Genomic DNA, 21,021 nt, shown 5'->3' on the forward strand with positions numbered 1-21,021 from the left:
GCTTTGTTGTTGTTGTTGTTTTAACATTTTACTTATTCATTTTTAGAGAGAGGAAGTGGGGAGAAAGAGAGAGAGAGAACATCGATAGGCTGCCTCTCACAGGAACCCAGCTGGGGACCTGGCCTGCCACCCAGGCATGTGCCCCAACTGGGAATCCAAATGACAACCCTTGGGTTCCAAGGCCATGCTCAACCCACTGAGCCACACCAGCCAGGGCTGTTAAATTGCTTTTAATACTCTGGGGATAAAGCTGGCTTGCATTAAGATTGGGCGGGGCATGGATTTTTTTCTGTGTCAAGACCAGACAACTTCCCCTTACCTTTGAGTTGCTTAGCAACAAGCTCTGAGCCTGTTGAGCCTGTACTGTGAAGACAAGATGGCGATTTCCCTTACTACTACCACCCCAGGAAGGGGTCTGGCATCAAACCTTATTCCAAAGCACATGCAGAGCAGTGGTCTCCACGTCTGCAATGGGGTAAGTGGTTAGAAGGGAGATAACAATAATTACTTTTGCATTTTTCACAGGAAATGGAGGGGTGGTTGCATTCTTGTGGTCGGCTTATCTGGTGTTCCTTCTGACCATCTGGCATTCCTTCAGCCTTTGCATTATACTTATGAGACACTGTAGCCCCAAGTCCCTACACTGTCTCATAAGTATAATAGATGTAGAAGGCAACTACTAAAATAAAACAAAAGCCATTTATTTAAAAATGTGCCAGTAGTACTCTAAATAGCCAGCCAAGCAAACAATTTAAATTAAAATCAGAAACTAAGCATAGAACTACAGTATCACCATCTTTATTTATCATTGTCTTGGAAGTTTTAATAAACACCATAAGATATAACATTTTTAAAAGAACAGTTTAAACGATTGTTTTTTCTGCTTACGACATTATATACCTAGGAAGCCCAAGTGATCCAATAAAATGCTAGTAGAATTACTAAGAGAAATTATCAAAACAATATACCAAATTCAGTAGGTTTCGGTTGTCTGGTAACAATCACCTGAAAATGAAAAATGAGAAAAATATTCTATATTCCATTCATAATAGAGAAAAAACTATAAAATGTTTAGGAATAAATTAATTAAAATATAAAAATAAGCCTATAAAATATTATTGGTAGGCATAATATAAAAATATTAGACCTGAAAGAATAGGAAGACACATTATATTCTTGGATGGGAAAAGTTAGCATAAAAACAGCATTTCTTCCAAAAGTACTATATTAATTAGTTGTCACCCTAATTATGTTTATAATGGAATTGGATAAAATTCTCCTAACATTGATTTGAAAAGTTAAATGCTAGAGAAGAGCCAAAAATATGAAAAAAAAAAAAAAAGAAAAGAAAAGAACAATGAAGTGAGCCCCGGCCGGCCAGTATGTCTCAGTTGGTTGGTGCATGGTCCCATAAACCGAAGAGTCATGGGTTCAATCCCAGTCAGCATGCATAGGAGAGGCAACCAATTGATGTTTCTCTCACACATCAATATTTCTCTTCCTCTCTGTCTCCCTCTCTTCCCTCTCTCCCTAAAATCTATCATCATGTCCTTGGGTGAGGATTAAAAAACAACAACAACAACAATAAAGTGGGATTTGTCTTATTTTGGAACTTTAATGCAAATACTTTATCAAATCAATATGATATTATGATAGGAAAAGACAAAAAGGTCAATAGACTTGAAAGAAAAAAGACTTATACACATACAAACTTAAGGTGATAGATTAACTGAAAAGATCATGGATTTTGTTTTATGGTAAAAAGCATATAACATTAACTTTACCATTATTAAGCTTTTTTTTTTTTTTTTTTTGAGTCAGTACTTTGTAGGTTCATGCAAGTTGTTGACTGTATCAAAGGTTTGTTGTTTTATCTATTTTTAGAGAGAGGGGAAGGGAAGGAGAAAGAGAAACATCAATGTGTGTTTGCCTCTCATGTGCCCCCAACTGGGGACCTGGCCCACAACCCAGGCATGTGCCCTGACTAGGAATCGAACCAGTGACTGTATGGTTCACAGGCCGGCGCTCAATCCACTGAGTCACACCAGCCAGGGCACCATTACTAACCATTTTTAAGTTCAGTAGTATTGCATGCTAGGCAAGAGATCTCTAGAACTTTTTCACCTTGCAAAACTGAAACTACATATACTCATTCCCCCTCCCCCTCACTACTCTTCCCAGCTTTTGACAACTGCCTTTCTTCTTTATATAGCATGATTTTGGCTACTGTAGATACTTCATATAAGTGGAATCCTGCAGTATTTATCCTTTTGTGACTGCTTATTTAGCTTAGCATAATGTCTTCAAGTTCATCCATGTTGTAGCATGTGACAGGATTTCCTCCTTTCTTTAAGGCTGCATAATATTTCATTGTATGTATATGTTACATTTTCTTTATTACTCTGTCATTGGACACTCAGGTTACTTCACTCTCTTGGCTATAGTAAATAATGCTGCAGTGAACATGTGTGTGCAAGTATCTTCATGATCCTGCTTTGGATTCTTTTTTTTAGAGAGATGAAAAGAGAGAGAGAGGGAGAGAAACATTGATTTGCTGTTCCACTTATGCATTCATTGGTTGATTCTTGTATGTCCTTGACCAGGGATCAAACCTGCAACCTTGGCATATTGGGACGATGCTCTAACCAACTGAGCTACCTGGCCGGGGCTTGCTTGACTTCTTTTGGCTGTGCACCCAGAAATGGGATTGCTGGAATCATAGGGTAATTTTTTAATTTTTTTGAGGAATCTGCGTACTGTTTTTTAAAATGGCTGCACCACTTTACATTCCCACAAACAGTGCATTAGTGTTATCCTTTTAAAGAGTATTGATTTTATTAATGTACTAGAGGATCAACTTGATCCGCTTAAGGGAGGTTTATCATTAAGCGTTAGTATGGCAGGTCCAGAGAAGACTTCACTCTGGGCTGTACATCCTTGCTACTAAGGCCTGACTCTTCTGAAGACTGTACCCAATGACCTGGGTATCATGCTATCTCTCTACTGTGACTGGTGGAAACACAAGCTATTCCCTGCCCTGCGCGGACTCCAGGAAATTGTTCTTCTTACTCCTCTGCAGATACTATTTCTAAGATTCCTCTCACTCATGGGCAAATCAGTACTTAGTCCAATACTTGAGGGAGTTCTTTACAGTTCTCCAAAAGTCCTTCTCTGTGCATTGCCCTACTCTCCAGTTCTGTCTCAGAAGTGCTAGTATTTATAGCTTCAATTTCCCTGAACTGATTTTTGCCTCCCCAACTTTTTGTAACATTCCTTTAAAATGTTTTGCAGTATTTAAAAAGCATTGAATTGGAAGTTACTTTTGGATCAACTTCATCTTTCTGAGGTTTGATTTCAAGTGTTCTAAGTGTGTTTAGGTAGTCTTTACTGTAAAGCCAGTTTAGCTCCACCACTAAGGTGGGACCTCTGAGGTCTCTACTAAATGACTCATTTATTTAGTGACGTCTCTTGACAGTATCTGATGGGCACTAGACTGATCCCAAGGCTTGTGTAAACTCTCAGAATTTTCTGCATTACAGCTGCTCTGTAAATGTCTCTTCCTCTGCAGTTCTTTGCCTGGCCTGATGGAATTTCACCCTTAACACACAAGATTGGAGTTTAGTCTAAATGATTGAAAGGAGGAGCATCTATCCTCATCTGGAGTTCTTTTTCTAGCTTTTTTTCTCTCCTATTCACTGTCCCACACATTTTAGCTGTCTTAGCGCTGCGGAACCTCAGTCTCTATCTCCTCATGAGACCTTCTTGCACTGTGGCTGAAAACTGTCCATGGGCCGAAAGCCAGGGCAATTCTAGCCCTTTCCCAGTCTGTTTCACTTTGCTTGTAGAACACAGTCTTGCGTTTCCTGTTGTTCAGTTGTTTCACTTCCCTCCCTACTTTCTAGTTGTTTGCAGTTAGGAGAAGAGGAGTCCCAGAGCAGCAGAAATCTAGCCTTGACTTAGTAATCAAACTGATTCTTTGTAGCAGTCCCTGATGTTCTTGAACATTAATGTAATACAGCATCTGAAAATGGTTGATGAAAGTTCTTTTGCTCCTAAATATGGAGAAACTAAAAAGACCAGAGTATATCCCTTTAGAATGGATGAAGGAGTACACCCGGGCTTTGGAGTCCCTGAAGGCTCACCTGGCTTCTACAACAGTCTTTGGGCTACCAAACCTACTAAAGCCCTCTCAGTTATACCTTCACGAAAGGCAGGGCATTGCCTTAGGAGTTCTCACTCAAATGCTTGGTGACATTTTGCAACCCATTCCTTACTTCTGAAGAAAATCAGATCATACTCTCTGGGGATGGCCAGCCTGTTTGAGAGCTGTGCCAGCCACCTTGCAAGCTCTTACAGATAGCTGAAAATCTTCCTATCACCATTTATGCACCGCACCGAATGTTGAGCCTGCTGGAGCAAAAGGGAAATTTGTGGCTCACTGCTGGAAGAGTGGGCGGGTACCAAGCCCCTCTTCTCGACTGTCACAATGTCTCCCTGAAAACAGTAAGTTAAATCTCTTCTCTGTTCTCCCAGAGCCTGACTTGGCTGCACTAATACATGACTGTGCTGAGATAATTGATGAAGTTTATTCTAGCAGAATTGATTTACAGGACCATCCTCTAGAAGTGGCAGACTGGACTCCATAGGCAGATGGAAGCAGTTATATGGATGAAGGAAACAAAACAGCTGGGTATGCAGTTGTGACTCTTGAAGGAGTAGTGGAGGCTAAGGCCTTGCTGCTGGGAAGCTATGCTCAGAAAGCTGAACTGGTTGCATTGATGAGGGCACTGGAATTGGAATTATTACATGAAAGGAAGTGGATGTGTATATTGATTCAAGGTAAACTTTCTTAATTTTGCAACCATATGGTTCCATCTGGAAGGACAAAGAACTGTTAACCTCCAATAAAAAGGAGATTAAGCATGCAGCAGAAATTTTAAAATTATTAGAAGCTGCTCAGATACCTTTATAGCTGGCAGTTTTGCACTGCCCCAGGCATCAGAAAGAGGACATGAAGTGGCTAGGGGAAACAATCTGGCTGATGGAGCAGCAAAAGAGCTGCTAAAGAAATGTTTATAATACCTTTGCTACCTGTTCTAGACTTGTCACAATTTGACCCTGTTTGACTGCAGACTTAGAGAAAGCTGAGAGCTGGGATTTTGATGAAGAAGCTGATAGTGGATAAAGAAGGAACAAGAAAGGAGTTATATTGCTTCCTTAACGTTTAGTAGAGCCAGTCATGGAGCATTTGCATAAGGCCACTCACTATGTAAGGGACTCATTAGCCACATATATTAAACTGTGGCTCACAAGTCCTGGAATTTCTAAAGCCATATGAAAAATAATTGCTAGATGTGTTGTGTGCCAGAAGAACAACCCCAAGACAGAGCCCCATCAAAACAAAAAAGGGAAACAATACCAAGGGTAGTGTCCACTTGAGGGTTGGAAAATAGACTTTACTCACATGCCAAGGGTCCTGGGATGGAAATATTTGCAAGTCTTTGTTGACATCTTTTCAGGATGGATAGAAACCTATCCTACTAGAACTGAGAAATCCTCGGCAGTAGTGAAAGCCTTATGGAAGGAAATAATCCCTGGGTTTGGCCTCCCTGGCAGAATACAGACCTGCTTTTGTTTCAGAAATTACATGGAAAGTTAGTAAATTTTTAGGAATCAAGTGGAGACTACACACGGCATGGAGACCTCAAGCTTCTGGGAAAGTAAAGAAGATGAATCACACCTTGGAGAAAAATATAGCCAAGCTGTGCCAAGAAACTCACCTCCATTGGGATCAAGCTTTACCTATTGTCCTTCTCAGGATAAGGGTGGCTCCTTGAAGTGGGACTCAATTGAGTCCTTACAAGCAAGAGTTTTAGGCTATGACTGGGGTGGGAGACATGCTCAAAAAGTGAAGGTGATGGGAGACTCAAATATGGGAAAATTTTAGTTTCAGGTAACAGCTAATAAGCTTAGTAATCAATGTATGTAAAAAGCTATTGTTTCAGGATCTGGAGGTATGACCCACCTTGACTCCAGGAGACCATAAGCAGTTCTGCCTTTGTGCACCAGGAGGACTGCAAGCAACCAAGACAGTATCTGAGCCATTGTGCTCCAGGGTGAGGTGGCCACCACCCAGGATGCAAAGACCACCGCCCAGGGCACAGATGGAGGAGTGCTGCAGCTTTTATCTGAGTAACCTTTTCCCTGAATTCCAAATCCCTTACCTACACTTTTCTTCTCCTTATGGAAAGGGTCTGTTTGTAATGGAATTTAAGACAGTCTGTTAGGGTATAAACCCGCTGTCTTCTCAGATTGCCGACCATCTAAATAAAGTGTCCGTAAAGATTCAATCCCTATATCTATTTATTGAGTCTGGTAGATGACAGGCAGCATGGACACCAGCTTTTCTAGTTTCAAAACCACATGAGGATGGAAGCATTAAAGATGCTATTAGTGCTGTCAAGTTTGTAGTTCACTGAAGGTTGTTTTTCTAATGTAAACCACACTGGGGGGTTTATAGGGACATGAAGAAGACAAATACTGTTAATTTTTTCCACAGAGCATCCAGGGATCCCATTGGGGAAGAAAAAAATAGTTGTGTTTTTGCCAACCTTTGCCTCTTTCTTTTTCAATCATAATAAATAATGGAGATCATAAAATCTGTGCCTTTCAGAGATTTCTTTGTTTGTCTGTACAGAAGTGACAATAAATACTATACTCAATATCAGTAAATAATTTTCAATTATTCATTGACTTAACAAACTATTTTTAAATCCCTAAAATGTGCCAGGCACTATGACAGGCAATGGATATGCAAAGATAAGTAAGAAACAGTCTCTGATGTCGGAGGGCTTATGAGATAATAAGTAGAAAATCTTTTGAAAATTTAATTATGATGCATTACATAGCCACAAAATAAGAATGTATATAGGACACATGCAAGCAAATAGAAGAGATACCTAATCCAGTTTACAGGGGCACAGTTAATAGAGACAAATGCAGCAGAGAAGGCCAAACAGATAATTGAGAAATGTCTATTGGATTTTACAATATGAAGATTATTGTTAATTACACCTGAGGAGTGGTATGGAAGCAGATGTAGTGGTTTAAATACTGAGGAACGGGTGACAATGTATGAAGACATCTTACTTAAAATGTGGATTTGAGATGAAAGACTTTCAGTGATGGAGAGACAATATAGTATGAGAGTAATGCCTGGAACCATACTACTTACATTTGGGAGCTGGCTCTAATGCTATTTAGTATGATCTTGATCAGGTTACTTAATCTCTCTGTACTTATGTTTTTCTTATCTATAAATTGGGGATAATGCTAATAGTACCCACCTCATAACATTATTATTGGGATTAAATTAGTTAATATATGTAAAGAGAAGCCTGGTACATGGAAAATACTGAATAATTGTAGCCATTCCCATTATTAAGTAGGAGAGTTGGAAGGTGAAAAACATACCTGTTGACCTAGATTTTAGTGATTTAGAAGGCAGAGTCATTTACTGACTACCTGTTGTGGGTTTAATTAGGACCGGGAATACCAATTAAAAGAGAATATCACTTCTGGCCAAGATGGAGGCTTAGACTGACACGCTCTGTCTCCCTCCACAACTAAGTAGGAATACGACTACCTCAAAACCAAAAACAACCAGAAATTCCAGAAAATAAAACTACATGGAAGCCCAATGTATGAAGTTATAAACCAGCGGAGCCCGTCCGGATGGGTAGGAGGGTCAAAAAACTGGAGTGGAAAGGTCGGGCGGTGCTGTTTGTGGTAGCAGCGGGTATAGAGGCAGAATACGAGAAATACCAGGGGAGCACTCCTGGCTATAGTAGAGACCTGTCAGCTCGTGATTACAACACTGGGGAAGGCAGACCCTCATTGCCTCAGACTGTGAGGCCCAGAGGGCGTGGGGATGGAGGAAGAAGATCCCGGTCTCTCAGCAGAGAGTAACGGCAGGAATCCACCTTGGACAACTGCCCCCACACAAAGCGCCACAGTGCGGCGAAAAAGGCTGCCAGTCACAGGGTAGTGATGAGTGCACAGGACTCCACCCTCCATAGCCCGCCCAGGAAGCAAAGCTAAATACAAAACTGTCAGGATGAAGCAGACCACGATTGAAATCCCGGTGACGCAGCTCACCAGGCAGCAGATGCGGCACCTGACCAAAGAACAAATAGGAAATCTTTCTGAGGCTCAGTTCAGAGCTATAGTCATAAGGTGGTTTATGGAATTAACAAAGATTTGGAACAAGATGGGGAAGGAATGAAAGCTAGTCATACTGAAATGAATGAAAACACATACGAGACAAGTGGTGAGGAAATGAAAACCAGAGATCAAATCAACAAATTGGAACATAGGGAAGGAACAAACAGTCGACCAGTGCAGAAAGAGGAAACAAAAAGGGAGGAATGTGAGGAGAGGCTCAGAAACCTCTGGGACAGCTATAAGCGAACAAACATTCGAATTATGGGATTGCCAGAGGGCAAAGAAGAAGAACTAGAAATGGAAAAATTATGTGAAAAAATAATGAAGCAGAACTTCCCTTATTTGGGGAAGGAAATAGACTCACAGGTCCAGAAAGCACAAAGAGTTCCAGAAAAACTGGACCCAGGGAGAACCACTCCAAGACACATTATAATCAAACTGTCAAAAATTAAAGATAAAGAGAGAATCTTAAAAGCAGCAAGAGAGAAGAAAAGAATTATGTACAAAGGGGTCCCAATTAGACTATCAGCTAATTTATCAAAGGAGACCCTGCAGGCAAGAAGGGACTGGCAAGAAATATTCAAAGTCGTCGTCGTCGGCAGCCGTCCGTCTCGAGAGACGGTGGTGTAGCTTCTTAAGAGTCTATCTGCACCGCCGAGAATGGCTGTGCAGTCCAACTCGGGAGTGACACGGTATCTGTCTCCTCCCATGTTGAATCGACATCTTGTGATGACGCTGGAGTGTCCTCTCCAGTGAAGCTGAAGCTACAGAGCCTGGGCAGGGTGATATGGAGGGTCTGCTGTTGCCCATGCAGCAGACACCCCCTCTCTTCGCAGCTGAAGGGTCCAAGGGAAAGACGGAGTCAATACAGCTTGGCTTCAGGTGCGCCGCAGGAGTTGCCGGTGTTGACTACAACGTCAAACCGCCTTAGGGACTCCGGCTCCGGATTTTCTGTCGGGGTTTACTCCCTTAGCCTTTCCCCTGAAGAGGTATGCCGCAAGGCAGCGGAGGTTTTTTGGAGTCAGAGTTTTCCTTCTCTGATGTGCATATTCAAAGTAATGAAAATCAAAAACCTACAGCCACGAATACTCTATCCAGGGAAACTGTCATTCAGAATAGAAGGGCAGAGAAAGTGCTTCCAGGACAAAGTAAAACTGAAGGAGTTCATTAGATCCAAACCACTATTAAATGAGATGTTAAAGGGACTGGTATAGAAGAAGGAGGATCAAAACTATGAACATTAAAATGAAAACTGTATCACAACAACCAACAACAGAAGCTAGGGAATTGAAACAAAAGCAAACTAAGTAGGCAACAAGAGTGGAAAAAGAATTATAAGTATGGGGAACATTATAGGGGGAGGTCAGCAGGGAGGGGGAAGGGGGAAAGGGAGGGAGATGGTACAGGAATCAAGAAGCGTAGTAGGAGGGAATGGAGTAGACAGGAAGATGTTGAAAAGAACTATATGCACAACCAATGGGCATGGACTAAGGGGGGGGGCAATTGGAGGGAGAGAGATTACTGGGTGGAGGGGAGCAGAGGGAAAAGAAACTGGGACAACTGTAACAGCATAATCAATAAAACATATTAAAAAAATAAAAAGTACAACATATAGTAAAAATAAATAAAAGTAAGAAAAATAAATAAATAAATGAAAGAGAATATCAAACTAGATTTTTTTTTTAAAAGCAAGACTCAACCAAATGTTTTCTATAAGAAACTCATAAACATAGAGTAAAAGTATAATGATGAAAAATATATATACTATGCAAACACTAATCAAAATAATGTTAAAATAGTTATATTAATATCAGACACAATAGACTTCAAAATAAGGAATAATATCAGGAATAAAGAGGGAAATTACATAATAATGGGTCAATTCTCCAAGAAGATATAAGAGTCCTAAATGTGTGTGCACCTCACAACAGCACTTTAAAATACATGAAACAAAAACTGGCAGAACTGAAAGGAGAAATAGATGAATCTACAATTAGAGTTGGAGACTTCAACATAGAAACAATAGACTGAAAATCAATAAAGAGAGAGATCTGAATAACCCTATTGATTCATTTAACCTAATTGACATTCATAAAAAACTTGACCCAACAACAGAATGCATCTTTTCAAATGCATATAAAATATTCATTAGGATAGACCAGATTCTTGGCCATAGGAAAAATTTAAACAAATTTAAAGAATAAAAATTATTCAAATTGTTACAGAGCGGAGGTGGGGGTGAGGTCCTCCAAAAATCCCCAGAGCCTATGGGTTGGGGGATGGGAAAAGGGAACAGCTTTTAAGATGCTTTTGCATGACTATGGCTAGTAGCTTAGTGTCTCAGTTATACAAATGGCTTTGGTTCTTCCAAGGCCACTAGAAGATGGGAGGGGTTTTGGCCATGGAATAGTGCAGAGAGAGCACATGGGGCCTGCCCAAGGTTCTGTGAATGGTCGGAACTGGGTGCCACACCCACTGCGTCAGAGGACACAGTCAGGGGTTTAAAAATAGGTGGCAGACATTTTAGCTAGGTTCTCCATTCGGCTTTGAGAAGAGAAGATCTCCATGCAGCTTTGAGAGAAGAGAGATCTATGTGGTTTGCAGGAAGGAGAAAACTCCATGCAGCTTGGAAAGGAAAGGGAGAATACCATGCTGCTTTGAAAGGGCAAAGGACATGTTTTCCTGGACTGTTATACAGAGGCTGATGACATAGTACCCCAGATCCTGAAGGAGACAGCTGATAGATAAGGGATGGGGAACTTCTGGGCATGTTTTTGGCTTCTAGCCTTTTGGGGAGCAAGGGAAGTGCTGGGTCCTGTGGGAGAACAGCACTCTGAGCTGAAGTGCTCACTGCCCTCCCCAGGTTGGAATATTGTAAATAAAGACCTGTTTTCCTCAACACAAGTTGTTGTATTTTACACCAAGGTGCCATGTGAAAGAACCCCCTTTCACTCTGTAACAGTTTGGGTGACCCCAGATGGGACTAATGGAACCTGTAGCCAGGTTTGCTCTGTAACCAAAGTATATTTTCAAACCAAAACAATTAAATTATAAATCAATAGCAGAAAGATATATGGCAAATCCTCAAATATTTGGAAATTAAATGACATTTTCTATTGCTGCTGTAACATATTACCACAATTTTAGTGACTTAAGACAAATTTACCATCTTACAGTTCGTATAGGTAAAACATCCGACATGGGTCTCCCTGGGTTAAAATCAAGGTGTTGGAAGGGCTGCATTCTCTTCTAGAGGGTCTAGAGCAGAATGTATTTCTTTGCCTTTTTCAGTTTCCAGAGACTACCCGCATTCCTTAGCTCATTCTGCTAGGGATAAAGAAGCAAGCCAGTAGGAGATAATAGATGAATCACGGAAAAGGGGTGAGGAAATGATATTCCACAGCTCCTCACACACATCTCTGGGATCAAAAGGAGGAAGATTGTTGTCACCAAACACAGAGAAATGGGAAGATGTAGCTAGATAACTTTACAAATAAGTTGGCGATAGACGTATAACTAGATTACCCCTAGTTAATCACACCCTGAATTAAGGAGTTAATCATGTTAGATTGTGAACCCAGATTAACCAGTAATGGAGAAACTGGGGAGAAGGAGAGGGAAGGGGGAGCTAATCGCATTAATATAAAACCAGTTTTCTTTGTCTACTTTGTGCACGCACACATGCTCCTGGCTGGTGGTGCACAAGACTCTGCAGACTCGTGAATAAATGCCTCACTTTGCTGCTCAAGTCCTGTGTGCCAGTGATTTATTGTGAGTGTTTCTCACATTCCCCACCTACATCTTCAAAGCTAGCAATGGCGGATCACATCACTCTGACCTTTTTGTCATCACATCTTCTCTGCTTTTGGCTTCAATTTATAGGATACTTGTGATTACATTGGCCCAGCCTGGATAATCCAGAATAATCTCACTATCTTAAGGTCAGATGATTAGCAACCTTAATTCCATCTGCAATCTTAAACCCTTGTCATGTAAACTGACATATTCACATATTCCAGTAATTAGAATATAGACATGTTGAGGAAGGGGAGAGGAAGAGGGACATTATTCTGTCTTCTAGGGTAACCCATGACTCAAAGAAGAAGTCTCAAAGGAAATGAAAAATATATTTTTTCTTTTTAACTGAATGAAAATATACCATGTTAAAATTTGTGGATGCAGCTACTACAAATACTTATAATTAAAAAGAATAAAGATCTAAATCAGTAATCCAAGCTTCTATCTTAAGAAACTAGAGAAAGAAGAGTAAATTAAAGCCAAGCTAGAAGGCAGGAAATAATAAAGAGTAGAAATCAATGGAATTGAGACGTGAAACATAATTGAGAAAATCGATGAAACCAAAGCTGACTCTTAGAAAAAAAATTGATAAATCTCTAGCCAGCCTGAGCAAGAAAACCAGAGAGCATATGTAATAACCAATATTAAGAATAAAAGAGGAGAGGATAACTATAGACCCACAGACACTAAAGGACAATAAGGGATACTATGATCAACTTGAATTAGGACCGGAAGTAGACTGAAGAAAGTTTCCAAGAATAGTAAAAGGGCATACAAGGAAGCTGAAGCAAAAAAGTAAAAGGACTGACAGTTAGTCCTGAGAATGAAGCTGATAACTAAGAATTTGTATTGATGCACAGTATCTAGGTGGCTAAGATAATTTTTACAGAACGTTACTTGAGGGTTGGTGTTCTGGGTTGATGCACTTGAAATATAAGGATATAAGAAAATCAAGGATGCTGATAAGAGAGAGTTGACATGCCCAATAGGGAGTTCAAACCTAGTGATGGAGGAGGATGGTATGAGGGAGATAGAACTAGAAGGGATGGAGAGGCCAAGAGAGGGCTTGATAGGTGAACTGGGGCAGGGGTGATTTTCTGTATTACAGCTCCTCTGTCAATGTTCTTTCCCCAGTAGTTGTTTGCCTGGCCTCATGGAGCTTTAGCCTTCACACACAAGATTGGAATTTAGTCTAAAAGATCCAAGAGGGGGACACTTATGCAAATGGGGGTTTGGGGGAATTGGTGGCAGATGGCAGATAATTGGAGGTTTGTACAAAGGTGTGTGTGTGTGTGTGTGTGTGTGTGTGTATGTGTGTGTGAAAGAGAGAGAGAGATTAAGGGAGATTTATTGGAAATGAAGGCATAAGAGAGCTGGTATTTGGGAGGTTCATCATTTATTTTGCATCTGCCATGTTTCAGGCATTATTCTGGACACAGAATATAATGGTGAGCAATGTAGATCTTTACTACCATAAAGCTTACAGCTCTAGTACTGATAAATAAACAGGGGCAATAGTCATATTCAGTGATACATGCTAGGAAGTACTTAAAAAGTGGCATGAGAAATGTTAAGACCAGGAATGAATAGCCAATAGAGACAACACTCAAGCAAGTGGTACTGAATGCTGAAATCCTCTGTTCACATGCGTGTTTCCAAACATTCCATTATCAAAAAACTCTCCAATCTCAACATCACAAATCTCGCATAAGAACCCTGAACCAAATTATTTTGCCAGGACAAAACAATTTCGTTTTTTTTTTTTTTTTTTTTTTTTTTTTTTACAAAACAATTTCTTGAAGAGGCATTTCCATCTTCACACTAATTTATTTTTCAAGAAGATGGAAAAGTATAGTCATTCAGGCTTAGTTCAAGGGGACAAATCTCTTTAGAATTTTCAGTTCCATATAACTCCTGAGCATATTAGACTGATTCAGTGAGATTGCTATTATTCTGAATTGAATCTTTTTAGTAATTTAGAAATTGCAGCTACATAATTATTTTTCTTTTCTTTTTCTTCACCCAAAGACATTATTTTCATTGCTATTTAGAGAGAGAGGAAGGGAGAAAGAGAAACATCGATGTGAGAGAGAAGCATCGATTGGTTGCCTTCCCTATGCGCCTGTACCAGGGACCAAACCTGCAACTTTTCAGCCATAGGGTGATGCTCCAATCAACTGAGCCACAACAGTCAGGGCATAGCTACACAACTCTACTGTCATTCATGTCAAATATATACTTCCATATGATACAACTTCATGTTCTAGTTATTTCAAAATATAATTTATAAATGGAAATATAAAATACACATTATAATTAATCAAAATATTTGGCTTCTTTACTTGTTCTCTCTTTAACCTTTGAAATTATATAATTTTACTAGTAATTGATAAGTTCTGAGAATCTGAAACTTTGGCTTAAATTTCTTCTTTGACAAGAATATGTAAAGTTGCTTAAGATACTTTTAGTTAACATTGTCACTTTGGGAATAAATGGCTTGGAAACTGTCCTTTTCTCCCTCCCTAGTCCATATGTTTCTTGGAATGTTCTTGTTCTCTACAAGAGTGAAGAAAAATTTCCCAGTGGTTTCTTTCTTTTTTCATGTTGAATGATTTTTGAGTTCCTGTCTTGAATGTACCCTGGGCAACCTGGTAAATTTCATCAAGCTCCTTGTGCCCCTTTGTGGCCAATGCGTACAATTACAGCTCAGTTTTGTTTGCCAGCAAGAAACATTGGAAATGTTGCTTCACATGTAAGAACCGCAGGGGGATGAGATTAGAACCAACTGGAAACTAGAGGCATAGCCCTTGACACAGTAGAGAGTGGATACCTGAGCAAGGATCAGATTCTGAATAAAAGGAGAAGGAGATGTGCATGCCAGTTTGGCATCAAACATGGTAAGGATGGTGGAATAGGTGAATGCAATGCTCACATCCTCCCAGGACCACAGATTTAGTTGAAAGGGGCTGCTATGACTTAAAATGTGACGAGGAGGGCATGGAGATGCCAAATGAGCTGGTCTTACACACAGGTGTGGTGGTTGACCATTGGGAGGGTTGATCCCACACTCAGTGTGGCAGTTGAGAATTGAGAGGGCTGTCTTAGCTGTGAGCCTGAAAAAATGAGGAGACAAAGTCACAAGTCTTAAATGAAACAACAAAATAAAACTCCAGAAAAAGAACTAAACAAAATGGAGACAAACAATCTACCAGATGAAGGATTCAAAACACTGGTGATAAAGATGATCAATGAATTTAGGGGAAGAATAGATGAACTAAGTGAGATCAATGAAGAGATAGGAACAATAAAAATGGAGATAAAAAACATAAAAAAGAACCAATCAGAAATGAAGAATACACTAACTGAAATGAAGAATACATTACAGGGGATCAACAAGAGCCGATGAAGCAGAGACTCAAATCAGCAATTTGGAATACATGGAAGCAGAAAACACCCAATCAACAGCAAAAGAAAACCAAGTTTAAAAAGATGAGGATAGCGTAAGGAACCTCTGGGACAACTGCAAGCATACAGCCCTGGTGGGGTAGCTCAGTTGGTTGAGCATCATCTCGATATGCCAAGGTTGCAGATTCAATCCCTGGTCAGGGCATATACAAAAAACAAACAATAAATGCATAGGTGAGTGGGACGACACATCTCTCTCTCATATCAATAAAAAATAAAATAAAAAATGTACAAACATTTGTATCATGGAGGTGCCAGAAAGAGAAAAGAGAAAACAAGTAATTAAAACCCTATTTGAAAAAAATAATAATAACATTCCAAATGATCTACATACCTATGATTCTGTCCCTATTCTGGTTTGCTTAGTTGGATTTTGTTTATATTTTTGAGATTCAGTTGTTGATATTTGTGAGTTTGTCATTTTAGTGTTAATAGTTTTGATCTTTTTCTTAATTAAGTCCCTTTAACATTTTATATAATAATGGCTTGGTGATAGTGAACTCCTTTAGCTTTTCCTTGTCTGGGAACCACTTTATCTGCCCTTCCATTCTAAATGATAGCTTTGCTGGATAGAGTAATCTTGGTTGTAAGTCCTTGCTTTTCATCACTTTAAATACTTCTTGTCCTACCCCCCCTAGCCTGCAAAGTTTCTTTTGAGAAATCAGCTGATAGTCTTATAGAAACTCCTTTGTAGGTAACTCTCTGCTTTTCTCTTGCTGCTTTTAAGATTCTCTCTTTATCTTTAACCTTTGGCATTTTAATTTTGATGTGTCTTGGCGTGGTCCTCTTTGGGTCTAGCTTGTTTGGGACTCTTTGTGCTTCCTGAACTTGTATGTCTATTTCCTTCACCAAATTTGGAACATTTTTCTTCATTATTTTTTCACACAAGCTTTCCATTTTTTGCTCTTCCTCTTTTCCTTCTGGCACCCCTATGATTCAGATGTTGGCACGTTTAAAGTAGTGCCAGAGGTTCCTAATCCTCTCCTCATTTTTTCAATTTTTGTTTCCTCATTCTGTACTGGTTCACTGCTTTTTTCTTCCTTATATTCCAAATCATTGATTTGAACCCCGGTTTCCTTCCCTTCACCCTTGGTTTTGTGTGGATTTTCCTTCATTTCATTTAGTATAGCCTTCACTTCTTCCTTTCTGGTTTGCCATACTTAAGCATATCTGTCAAGTCTGTGAACATCTTTATCACCAGTGTTTTGAACTGTACATCTGTTAGGCTGGGTATCTCCTCATCTGTTAGATTAGCTATCTCCTTGTCGCTTAGTTCTATCACTGAAACCTTGATTTGTTCCATCTTTTGGGCCATACTTCTCTGTCTCCTCATCTTGACAGGCTCCTGTGTTTGTCTCTGTGTCTTAGGTAGGGCTGTTGTTGCACCTGTCTGGGTATTTCTTCTTTATATCTTTGTTTGTTGGACTTCCATGCAGCTCAGTTTTCTGGAGCTTCTAGTTGTCTCTAGTTTTGAGATAGTTGTATTCCTTCTTAGTTGTGGGGGGAGACACAGTGCATCTGTCTAGGCCTCCATCTTGGTTGGAAGTCTTGCTGCTTATTTTAATGCTATGCTATGTCCTGAAACCTGAATACCTATTTCTTGGCCTGGCTGATCCTTATTCCTCCTTCAATATTCTGATCATTTATTTATTCTGTCAAGGGTCCACAAACTCAGGTATGTAAAAAATTCAGTTTTTCTAATATTGAACTTAATTGTTTTACTCCTAATAGAAATTAAATTTAAATATGGGGAATCTTAGTCAATCCAGAATCTCCACCACATTTTGCCCAGGTTGTATCAACGTTTGAAGAAACCTATGAACTTCCAAGGTGCCAGGTAGTAGGGTCTCAGTTATCAACATCCAAAAATGCTGGCATCTACCATTTCTTTACATTCTTATACCTAGCTGGCCCTCAAGTGCTGCTGTATCTTTAAGTAGGGTGACCAACAATCCTACTTTGCCCAGAAATGAGGGGTTTCCCAGGATGTGGGAATTTCACTACTCAAATCAGAAAAGTCTTAGGCAAACTGGGATGACTGGTCACCCTATCTCTAATTCTTTATCAGTGTTTCTCTGCAGGTAGTAAGAAACATTTGAAGACTCTCTTAGCACTGGCATTGAGAGAACTCTAAATCTAGAGGCTTTCTGTCTAGACACTCTACCTCTATTCTATGGCTTCTGGTCTGTCTTAGACACAGGTGAACTTTACAAGCTTGTTACCTTCTTGGGCTTTTTTGAGGAAGAGAGAATTTCTTTTTTGTCTTGGATTCTCCTAAACTATTGGGATGTTATCATTATGAATACATTGTACTGCAAATAATAGACAACCATATTACAGTGAATTATATAAAATTAGGTGTTTGGTTTCTTCAATTAAAAGTCCAGAGATAGCCCTGGCCAGTATGGCTCAGTTGATTGGAGCGTTGACCTGTCACCAAATGATTGAGGGTTCAATTCCCAGTCAGGGCACATGACTAGGTTGAGAGTTCCATCCCCTGTCCAGGCACGTGTGATCCTGGTCTGGGCATGTATAATCACCAGCCTGGGCATGTATAGGGGCAACTCATCAATGCTTCTCTTGCATTGATGTTTCTATTTCTCCTTTCTCTCTCTCTCTTTCTCTCTAAAAAGCAGTGGAGTGTCCTCGGGTGAAGATAGAAAAGAAGAAGAAGAAGAAGAAGAAAGCCCAGAGACAGGTAATCCAGGATTAAGATGTCTACTCAAGACTATTTTTAACTTCCTGCTCTGCTATCCTCAGTACATAATTTTAATCCTCATAGTTGCAATATGACTATTATAACACCAAGACTATGAATTCAAGAATTTCTCTTATTATCTCTGTAGCAGAGGAATGCAAGGCATAAGGGTTGGAATGTTTGAGCATCATATAGTCTACCATAGGAATAATCAGCAATGTCTAACTCTTTTACTTTTCTTCTAATACTCATTGACTAATACTTATCAATATTAGAGGTGGTGGCTTGACTTTCTTAAAAATAAAAATAAAAAACTAGCATCTTTGTTGTACTATGTTCTGCTGTCACTATTGTTCCCTGATACATAGGTTGTCTCATGTCCCATGTAAATAGTAGGAGGAAATACTCATTGGCTAAAATATTAAAATATTATCCTACTTCCATTCATGCAACAAACATTTATTGAGTTATCTATATGTGCTGGGCACAGCGCTAGGCCCTGGAGACTCAACAGTGTGCCAGAAATCTAGGTATCTGTTCTCATAGATCCTATAAACAAAATGTTAGGAGTATTATAAAAATGTATTAAGACATCAAGGTTATTTTAGAAAGTATGGTGAGGGTAAGCTCCCTGAGGAGATGATATACGAGTTAGCATCTGAAGGATGAGATTGAGTTAGCCATGAGAGATGCTGAGGGTAGAACATTCCAGATAGAAGAAACTATACTCAAGAGCCTAAAGGCAGGTCAGGACTAGGTGTCTAAGAGAATTAGAATGGAGGAATGTAAAACTGGAGCATAGTGAGGGAAGGGGAAGGTGGTATGGAATGAAGGTGGGAAGTTAGGCAACATCCTGATCCTTTGGGAACTTTATAGGTCATGGTAAGGAATTAGAGTTTGTTTCTTCAAAAAAAATCGCTCTGGCTGCCATTTGAAGAATAGATTTCAGTGAGTGGTGGGGCAAAAGAAGAGGCAGGGAGACAAGTTAGAAGGCTGTGTTATAGCCTAGAGAAAAGTTGATGGGGAGTAGGGAGGTAGAGATAAATAGTTGTTAGATTCAACATCTATTTGGAGGTACAATTGATTGGATATGGTAATGGATTGAATGTGAGAATAAAGAGAAAACAAAAATGATATTGGCTAGGTTTTAGTTTCGGCAAATAGATGTACAATAGAATTACTTATTGAGATGGAGAAACCAGGGGAGGAACAGCTTTTGAAGAGAAATTACAGGATTTATTTTATTTTTATTTTTATTTTTTTAGTATATTTTATTGATTATATTGTTACAACAGTTCCAATCCTTTCCCCCTTGCTCCCCTCAGCCCAGCACCACCAAATCCCCCCTGCACTCCCCACCCCAGTCCATGCCCATGGGTCCTACATACAAGCTCTCCGGCTTCACCCTTTCCTATATTATTCTTTTGTTTTTTCTTTTAGGATTTATTTTAAACATATTGTATTTGAACTGTCAAAGATGTTAAACGGGAGTTGCTTATTCATATCTGATGCTCAGGGGAGCTACCAGGACTAAAATATGTAAATTTAGGAGTCATTAACATGTAGAAGATATTGCAAGGCACAAGACTGAATGAGAGCACCTAGAGAGAAAGTTTTATTCCAGGAAATTGACTCTGGAAGCCCACCAACATTTAGAGGTTGGGAACAGTTGGAAAGCCTGCAAATAGATGGGAAAGAAGCAGCCAATGAAGTAGAAGAAAAATAGAAGATTGTGATGGCCTGGAAGGCAAGGGAGAAAATGTGTCATGAAAACACAGAGTGATCAGCTGAGTCAAATCTGCTGAAATACTAATAAAATCGAAGATAAAAGAATGTGTCATTTGATCTGACATCTTCTGGAACAGTTGGTTTAGTTGCTATTCCTATGTCGTCAGTAGTTTCACATACATGTCCTATATAGGTCATTTAGCATACTTTATTGTAACTGTTTTAATTATCTGTGGCTCCCACTAAACTGTAAACTCTTTGAGGGCAGAAGTAATGTTGATTAGGTTACTTTTTAGGGCAATGCCTGGTATATACTAAATCTGAATAAAAATTTGTCCAATGATGAATGAATGAACCAAAGATGTACAAAAGGCCATTTACTATCACTCTCCCTCCCAAATGAACAAATAGCATTACCCAACTCCTCAGAGCTGGAGAATTCATTAAAATTCCACAATTGAGGGCCCCAGATGGTCACACTGGAGACCATGAGGTTGGTCTTAATTCACAAAAATCATATAGGAAAATGGAGAGAAAGTAGGGACCATCACACAACTAGGACTAATATACAGTTAAAGTAATCCATAAACCCAAACTTACAACAACCACAAAACTGGTGGGATTATTTCTCCTGGTTTATGGAAGCAATTAGAATTACACACTACCTTTCTGTGGCAGCTTTTTCCATTTGATACTGTGCTACAGTTCATGGTTAACTTGATTTCATCTGTATAATTATACTTGGGATTTTGGGGGGTTGCGTGGGGTGGGAGAGAGGTTTGTTTTTCGTGCAAAGAAGCTGTATGCATTGGAATTTTCACCCTACTACTCATCAACCCTCATCAATCAGGAATCTGTAGTTATCCACTCACCAAGGAGTCCTCACATTTTTGCAACTTCTACCTACGGAGGAACTAGAGTTCCAGTTTTTTGTGATATCATCTATCGAGTTTATATGACTAATCATAGTTGACTCCAAGGCTGACCTAAATTCTCAGAAGCACAGAATCTAAACCAGAATTAACATGAATTTCTTTCAGTGCTTGGACTTACATAGACTACTTGTTTTCTTTCAATAGACTTAACTATTTTTTTCTTATGGCTTCTGT

General features: G+C 39.5%; 1 long non-coding RNA gene across 2 annotated transcripts; it reads left to right on the forward strand.

Annotated features, from left to right (window-relative positions):
• The first annotated feature begins 363 nt into the window (after nucleotides 1-363).
• Nucleotides 364-20,143, forward strand: LOC150012173 (uncharacterized). 2 transcript variants are annotated; one of them, XR_016510711.1, is made up of 3 exons: nucleotides 364-475; nucleotides 18,120-18,184; nucleotides 19,809-20,143. It is a non-coding gene; the product is annotated as an uncharacterized LOC150012173 (long non-coding RNA). The 2 variants fall into 2 exon arrangements; XR_016510710.1 differs by having other exon boundaries at nucleotides 18,123-18,184.
• Nucleotides 20,144-21,021: the final 878 nt, after the last annotated feature.

This window comes from Furipterus horrens, unplaced genomic scaffold (assembly GCF_987537825.1).
Source record: "Furipterus horrens unplaced genomic scaffold, mFurHor1.1.pri manual_scaffold_4, whole genome shotgun sequence".
In the NCBI taxonomy this organism is placed as follows: domain Eukaryota; kingdom Metazoa; phylum Chordata; class Mammalia; order Chiroptera; family Furipteridae; genus Furipterus; species Furipterus horrens.